This window comes from Bacillus rossius, chromosome 1, assembly GCF_032445375.1.
Source record: "Bacillus rossius redtenbacheri isolate Brsri chromosome 1, Brsri_v3, whole genome shotgun sequence".
NCBI lineage: Eukaryota > Metazoa > Arthropoda > Insecta > Phasmatodea > Bacillidae > Bacillus > Bacillus rossius.
The window spans coordinates 324,112,002-324,119,905 of record NC_086330.1 but is presented as its reverse complement, the minus strand read 5'-3'; the positions used below and the strand labels follow the sequence as shown (position 1 = coordinate 324,119,905).

The window sequence follows — 7,904 nt, the reverse complement described above, 5'->3', positions numbered from 1 at the left end:
ATGGCAATTAACATCAGTGATATATGTATCAAAACACAAGAATTGTTTTTAAATCTTAATTTCATTCAGCAATCTGTGTTTTAAAGGTAATTAAAGTGAATAAAATGACTGTAACTTATACAGTTTTTTAAAAAATAACTACTAAAATATAATGATGGTTCCCAAATAAATATTCAACTCAGTTCATGATATTGGCAGTTAGAACACTATTGCTTATCGCTGTCCAATTTGGGTAACCTAGAAATTTATTAAAATAAAATATTATTAAAAAAATTCAAACGTCTTAGTACACTACAAGGAATTCAAACCTTATATTTTACTATACGAGTTAGCCTTCAACCAACAAGCAACCGGTAGCAAGAAATACAAAAAATATTTATCTGAAATCTTTCTCGCACTGAGAATCAGTATCGCGGAAATCATTTTCTTTGATGAGGAATATGTGCTTTAAATAACAGATAGAGGAGAATTGTTTAAAACAAGCCTCATCATTGTGATATTTTATTGTATCTGTAGCTGAGTAAAATAACACAAATTAGCCATGAAAGTAAAATATTTAAAATTAAATCAACAACCAAATTTACTTACCCATCTAAATAGCAAATCATTTTGGTATTATGAATTTTAACGCTGATTTCAGGCTCATGTTCTGTTAAAAAATTTAATTATATTTAATATATTTTATATTAGCTTCATAATGACACTTTCTCGGTGTTTTTAAGAGAATTCCTTTAAAGTAATAAATCAAACTTCTTGCATTAAACTTTATACACCTATCAAATGTTTTTTTGACCAATTGCTAACATGATTGATATCAACTTTCCCTTTAGAAGTGGGTAAGTGAGGACATCTGCCAGGAGTCGGTTTATCCGCCATCATGTAAAATTTTTGTTTCAGATCATTCAGAAGGTCCCAAAATGACGTGATTTCAAAAACAAGAGTGAGTTGGAGGGTTTGGTCAAATTATTGCAGCAATATGATAATTTGTGAATATATCTAGTGCCATGGTACATCAAAAGCTCTTATGACTCGACCCTGCCAGGATTCGAACCTGGAGTCTTCTGATCCGTAGTCAGACGCGTTATCCATTGCGCCACAGGGCCTTCGATATTGGAAAATATTTTACTGGACATAAACTATTGTTTATCTGAATATTATGCCTATTATGCGCAATTCTATTAATAGTATTGCATATTGGTCTGTCCGCCGCAGGGTCAAGGGTGTAGGAGCGGAGGAGCGGGTCATTAATGACAGAAGCCAAAGGTCACCATCTTGGATTTAGATGACATTAACTTTGACCATGACCACGAACCTTGAACTCAAACTCTATCTCGGTTGAAGAATGACACCCTGTGTGAAATTTGGCATTCGATTCCATTATTAACTAAAATTTTAAAAAAAAAATTAAACAAAAATTTCATAAAATTATAAATATATTTAAAAATTATATTACTATGGCATCAAGCCACATTCCTCCGTTTTAGCACGTCAAGTTAAATTATTAAAACATTTATAAAATATTCGTAATAAGTCAATAATATTGTAAATATAAAATCACTTGCGTCATGTATTTCAAAGATACTGGATTCGATTGTATATACTTTAAAAATGTGTCTTTTTTTCAAAATATTTATCCCAAAGATCTTTACCAAAGTATATTAGTATAGTAAAAATGGAGTTACGGAAACCATATAGGAGGCCACCATTTTAGATTACGTTTTATTATTCAAAGGTGCGTGCTGCGACAATACTGTTTTCTCTTTAGCTGCAAGAGTGCACTACTGTCCAGTACCATATTGTCAACTATCAGAGCTTCCGAAATAGTATTGACTTTCTTGGCCACAATTTTGAAAATATAGAAATATTAACTAAAATTATAGAACAAAATACATAAGTCTTAGATTAAATATTGCATATCAATATAAAAATTGGTTCGATATATTGCTGTACTTGGTACGATCAATGGTCTTGGTATAAAATACTGAATAAATCGGCAGTTGAAATAATTTCCCGGATTCAATTATATGTATTAACCCACTTAGGGAATAATTTCCCAAAAATCCTTTCTTAGTTCTCAACTTCGTTATATAAGGAACTTGCCTGCAGAATTTCGTGATTCTTAACCCACTAGTTTAAGCTGTGCTTTATCTGTCATTCAGTGTGTCCGTTGGGATTTCTCAAATTATCATCCCCTATTTAACCAATTTACATGACGTATTTTCAGAAATCCTTTATTAGTGCCTACCAACGTTATATAAGTAACTCGTATCCAAAATTGTATGCCTCTAAACCCAACAGTTTAATCTGTACGTTGTCTGACATTCAGTGATACAGTTTTATTAAGCAGATATAATTACTATTATCTTACAATTACAAAGTATATACATAATTATTATCAATTCCTTTAGTTCTATGTAAATTTTAAGACAGTCATTTGCATGTTTTGGCTTGAGTTTAAGAGATTCATTTCGTGACACTTGATTACCACATATCACAATTGTGCCGCACTGTGGCCGGGTTTATCGAGCAACACTGTTCATGGCACATGCGACTACTACAATATGCAAAAGTCTTATCACAGTAGATACATCAGTGCCTAAATATGGGTGATAATAGCACAACGGTGTTGGAATATGATGAGATGAGTGCCATTGCCGATCATGTAGACAAAGTTTTTCGTTATATCATGACATGGCACCAGTTCAAGTGTCTTCTGCTGAAGAAACTGTCTTAGTTAATATCGTTGCGCTACCGCATGATTTCTACAGTCGTCTACATCGCTGTCATCGAGATATACGCTGTTGTCAACGTCGCTGCCATCTAGGTTGTAAATGCTACGTCAGGCTAGTACGAAAAAGCTAAGGCTGAAAATGGTATGGATGCCATCAAGAACTCCAGCCATAGTATACTATAGTTTTGATGATATAATAACTACCAGGAGAGTTTATCCGTTATATTCAATACTCTTTCTGCTCCAAACGTATCATACCTCAAGTCACAGACATATCAACGAAGACTTTCCGCACTACGAGGCTTACTCTAATGCCATACTCGCTTTGATTTTACTTCCTATAGGACCATACATTTTTAATTACTCCGATAAGAACAACAGTCTCCATGCTTTCAGCAAACCATAATTTTATCCTGCAACCTAAGGCCCATTACATGCATGTGAGACGAGTATCCTAACCGCATGAGCTATATACGACCAATACATTATAATTATTTTTGTAAATGGATTGGGAATATTCTTGTCTAATTAGATATTTTTTATGTTACATTTACATTTAAACAACTGTACCACTACAAAATAGTGTTCGCAGTAATACTGGGATCATATCTTAATGAGACGTTCATGCTTTGTGTTCCTGAAATAGCTTTCCAGTATTAACTGCGCCTATTAATACGCATTATAAAGAAAATAAAGTCAAATTATATTATATTCGTTACGTTTTTCATGGTTTATAAAATAATTGTTTATGAATGATGCATTAATTAGTGTATGTAATTATGCGCAATTTCGTAAGTAATACCCAGTATTATCTTAAGAAACGTATTTCATATTTTCATAAATAATAATTAGTGTTAAAAAAATTCTTTCTTGTAGTAGTACAAATTATTAATGGCATTAGGTTTCTAAAGAATATTTTGAAAAAATTACTAATTTTTTAATTATAGCAAATATTTTGCAACACTTGTAGCAATTTCTGAGCCTCAGCCTACCGTTTGATATTTGACATGCTGTATGCCTTCTCTTAGAAGACTTTATATAAAATTTGGAAAACTTATCAATCATGTCTTAGTCAAGTATATCTAATGGAGTTACTCAATTACCATATAAGACGCGCTTTACGCATTCTATGAGACTAATTTCAGGCACGTATAATTAGCGTACACGAACCATGGACTTAGAGTGTCCATGCTAATATCTCTGACACAAACTTTAGGTTGAAAAACCAACAAAGGAACTAATTCGCCGAACCATGTGTTCGGCCTTACGACCTTATATGTACTCTTTACGTCTATGAGTCCAATTGCGACCGATCATTCGAAATTGCAGTGACAACACTGGAATGCATAAACGATTACGGGACGAAATTAAGAATCCACGAGGACCACAACACACATTTTAGAGTAAATCTACATTTTTTTTGGTATGATTTATGCCTCTTCAAAAAGATAATTTAAGATTGTAACATTTAAAGATGCATTTCAGGGATGTGGGGGGAAATCATCTAATCGTTTGCTGGAGATATCCCGATAAACAATGGAAAGCATGAATCATGTTCAAACCCAACTCCTTTAAAAGCAAGTTCAGAAGTTCAGTGTATCACCACTGCACTATGTCTCTTCTAAAATCCATTAAATACTAAGTCCATTGTGAAACACAAGAAATTTTATACATTGGTATCATTTATCCCACGTACAAAGCATTCTAAATATTGTACTGTACACGTTAAGATTCTTCAACAATTTGAAAAATTGATTATTCTATTATGAAATTCCAAATTGACACCTGCCATACATTGTATATCAATGATAAATTCTTGAAGTAACACTTATTTACAACTAGTAGCGTAAGTTACGGCGATGACTCTTAATACTCCAATGAAAAGTGATAAATTCAGGTGTGGTGTGGCTAAATAAGAATACATTATACGCATTACGGAAATAGGTCCAATATACTCAGAATTTTCAGCAACCATATTTGAATCCTATATCCCGATCGCCTCTATAGTAACACCCATTACACTCATATGGGACAATAGTGTCCTATACTAATGTAAAATTACATATTTAGCAAATTTGTACATTTACAAGAAATTAACTCTATCACTACAGAAATAATTTGCGCAATAATACTGGGTTCGGATTTTTACCCGTGCACTTATGCTTGGTGTTGTTCCATTGTTTCAATAGTTTGCAACTCTATGGGCATGAGACGTTTAGCACCGGTATGTAATAAATGGGGTTATAAAAATTGTTTAAAAAAACCGTTTTACTGTTAAACATAAAAATAAAAGCGGTAATTGTATTTAAATGTTTGGCTACTGTGGATTATTTAAACTAAAATTCAACACTATTAGTTTAATCAATCCATCACTAAATATTAAAACATCCGAATAAGAAATAATATTCACGTGTATGTACTTAAAATAATTGAAGGTGTAGCTCACCGTTACTTCTCTATAGCGGAGACGATGTGGGATAATACTGAGTGCTCCACTTCACACTCGGGCAGGCATTATAGAAGCGATGCTACTGTGGTGCATTTATCGTTACATTGGAAAATGAAAATAACTGTTTTCTGACCTCTATTAACGCAAGTTATACTGAATGAATTAAACCAAAAGTCCAGTTCATCCCTAACTACTCCACTGATTATAACTCCAGAATCATTAATTCCTGTTAGTTTGTAAAACGATCAGTTGTGATTGTATCGTTGCCTCTTGTTGCATTGCTATTAGCATCATCATTTATCACGTGCTGACGTTGTGTTTTTTGTTGCTGTGGTTATCCTTTCATTTCTAAACACGTTCCAATTTTTTTTCGGGCTACATTTTCGCTGCACTCATTTTTGACATGATTAATTCTATCTAGAGACGATTAGGTTGATTAATCCGCTCGAAGAGCATTTATATCGTGTACACTTATTTATATCAAATCACATCTGTAAGTATGTTACAGACTATTAATACAATGGTTTATTCGAGAGATGTTTGATTATATACACCCACACAAACCGCACGTACTAAACACTCAAATCCAAAACAACGCCTACCTCGGGCGGATAAAACACAGATCGTATGCCTGTAACAGAAAAACTTTTAAAACGTATTATCTTTATTTCCAAAAGTCGTTTAGTGATCATAAATCAGTGCAGTAATTTATTATTTTTTCTGATGACCACTTTATCACAACACTGTCATATAAACAGAAAATTTTAAAAAAAATGAATATTTTTTTATAATAAAACACAATTTTTTGTTAAATATAGAAATAAAAACATTAGTTGTATTTAAATTTTTGCCAGTGTTTATTATTCAAAATAATAATATACACATGTTTCATAATCAATCCACTTCTCAATATTAAAACGCCCTAAAAAATTATAAAATGTTCATGTGAAAGTATTAAGTATATTTATCAGTGTGGATGCCTACAACAAATAAGGTTTTTGTACATGGACGGTTCCAATTAACGAGTACTTAAATTGATCTGATTAACGCATCAAGTCATGTACTACCCTAAGCTTGGATGTGACCCGAAACATGTAGTCAGGAGGCAACGTAGTAAACGATAGTTATGTTAAAAATTCAAGTCAAGTCAATCTCTGTCATTATTTTATCGGCTGGCGACGATGAAAACCGATCCTTTATATAAGGGATGACAATTTAGAATTGTCTTGTACAAACTAGATTTTTTTTCAGCGAGTGAAATTAATTAGTGTTGTGGGCGGGTGTAGTGGTTGAATAACGCCACTTCGACCCCCCCCCCCTTTTTTTTTTCAACCCACAACAACAGGTTTTAACCCTTACAACACAGGGTTCTAGGCCGTGAGCGGTTTGTAGCGGAGCGTTTAACCTGTGACCCGATCCTTCCTGGCTGACATCAATCACTTGCGACGTTGTTGTCGACTCTCCCCTCCTCCCTATTCGCTATCCTTGTCGCCTGCTACTTCTCGCAGGGGTTCTCCTCGGCGGCCATACGCTCTGAGGTCGAGCGAATCTCGTGAATGTGTAGTGTCTGACACGTAGTCTGAGTACCAAGTCGCTGGCTGGCGTGCCAAGAGTCTGAGTGTGGTGTTGTCACGTTGCTTCCACACAGGAGACAATATCCCACCACTACAGCTTCATAGTCAAGGTGCGTTCGAATATCATGGCTGACTCTCATTTTTTATTATCATTACGTACTCACTAACATAAACCTTCTCTCGAGGGTTTTTGCCTTCAATTCTTATAATTTTTATTCAAAACTTTTGTCTAAAAATATTTTTACTACATGAACCATTGCTGTGTGTGATTGCAAAAATAATGGTTTTAAATTTTAAAAATGCATAACATACTTAATACTATTCATTTCAAATCTGTTCAAATTGTTTATAAATATTATAATTTTTACCTATAACTTTTATCTTATATAATTTTTGATAATACAAACCAATACCGTAACGGGTGAAAATAACAAGGGTAGGAGAAATAAATGTCTTTACTTTTTTAATTTACTACCAAATACATCTTAATTTATGTTAAACGCCTAAATTTATCTAAAATTTTGACTGAACAAATTTTTGATGAAACGAACTATAGATTAAAATTAAAATAAAATATACGTCGGATTTATTAATTACCATCTTATTAATACCTATAACACTTTTCCAAAAAAAAATATTTATACAATCACGTATTAGTGCCACAGAGGAAAAATAGTATTTGAAGATAAAAAATAATTGCACAACTACCTTAGTAGTATAATATCAAATTCGTTAAGACATTCAATACTAGATACATTAAGTTAAAAATATTGAATATATTTTTATAACTTGTCGGAGTAATACCAAAATAAAATATGATAATATAATTATTTAATAACTGTTATATTGATCTTTATTAAATATTGGCAAAATTATATAATGTTATGTAGGCTACATTTAGTTCTTAAAATGTTTCACGAGTTTAAAGAGGAATCCAAAATTTTTACAGAAGAAATAAATACTTCCATATCTACCTACGCATGTAGGCTGTGCCGAAAGGGATTTATTTTATATTTTAGTAATGAAACCCATATGTCTTACAAAGTGAATAGTATTAAACACATTAAACTTCCCACGACAAAATATTTAAATAATTACTATTGGTTTTGACAAAACCTCATTAAAAATACATTATGTGCCCCTAATTCAA

The 7,904-nt window shown here is 32.6% G+C and overlaps 1 non-coding gene across 1 annotated transcript; it reads right to left on the bottom strand.

Annotated features, from left to right (window-relative positions):
• Window positions 1–1,030: 1,030 nt before the first annotated feature.
• Trnar-acg (transfer RNA arginine (anticodon ACG)) lies at window positions 1,031–1,103 on the bottom strand. Its single transcript has one exon. It is a non-coding gene; the product is annotated as a tRNA-Arg (tRNA).
• Between the last annotated feature and the right edge of the window lie 6,801 nt (window positions 1,104–7,904).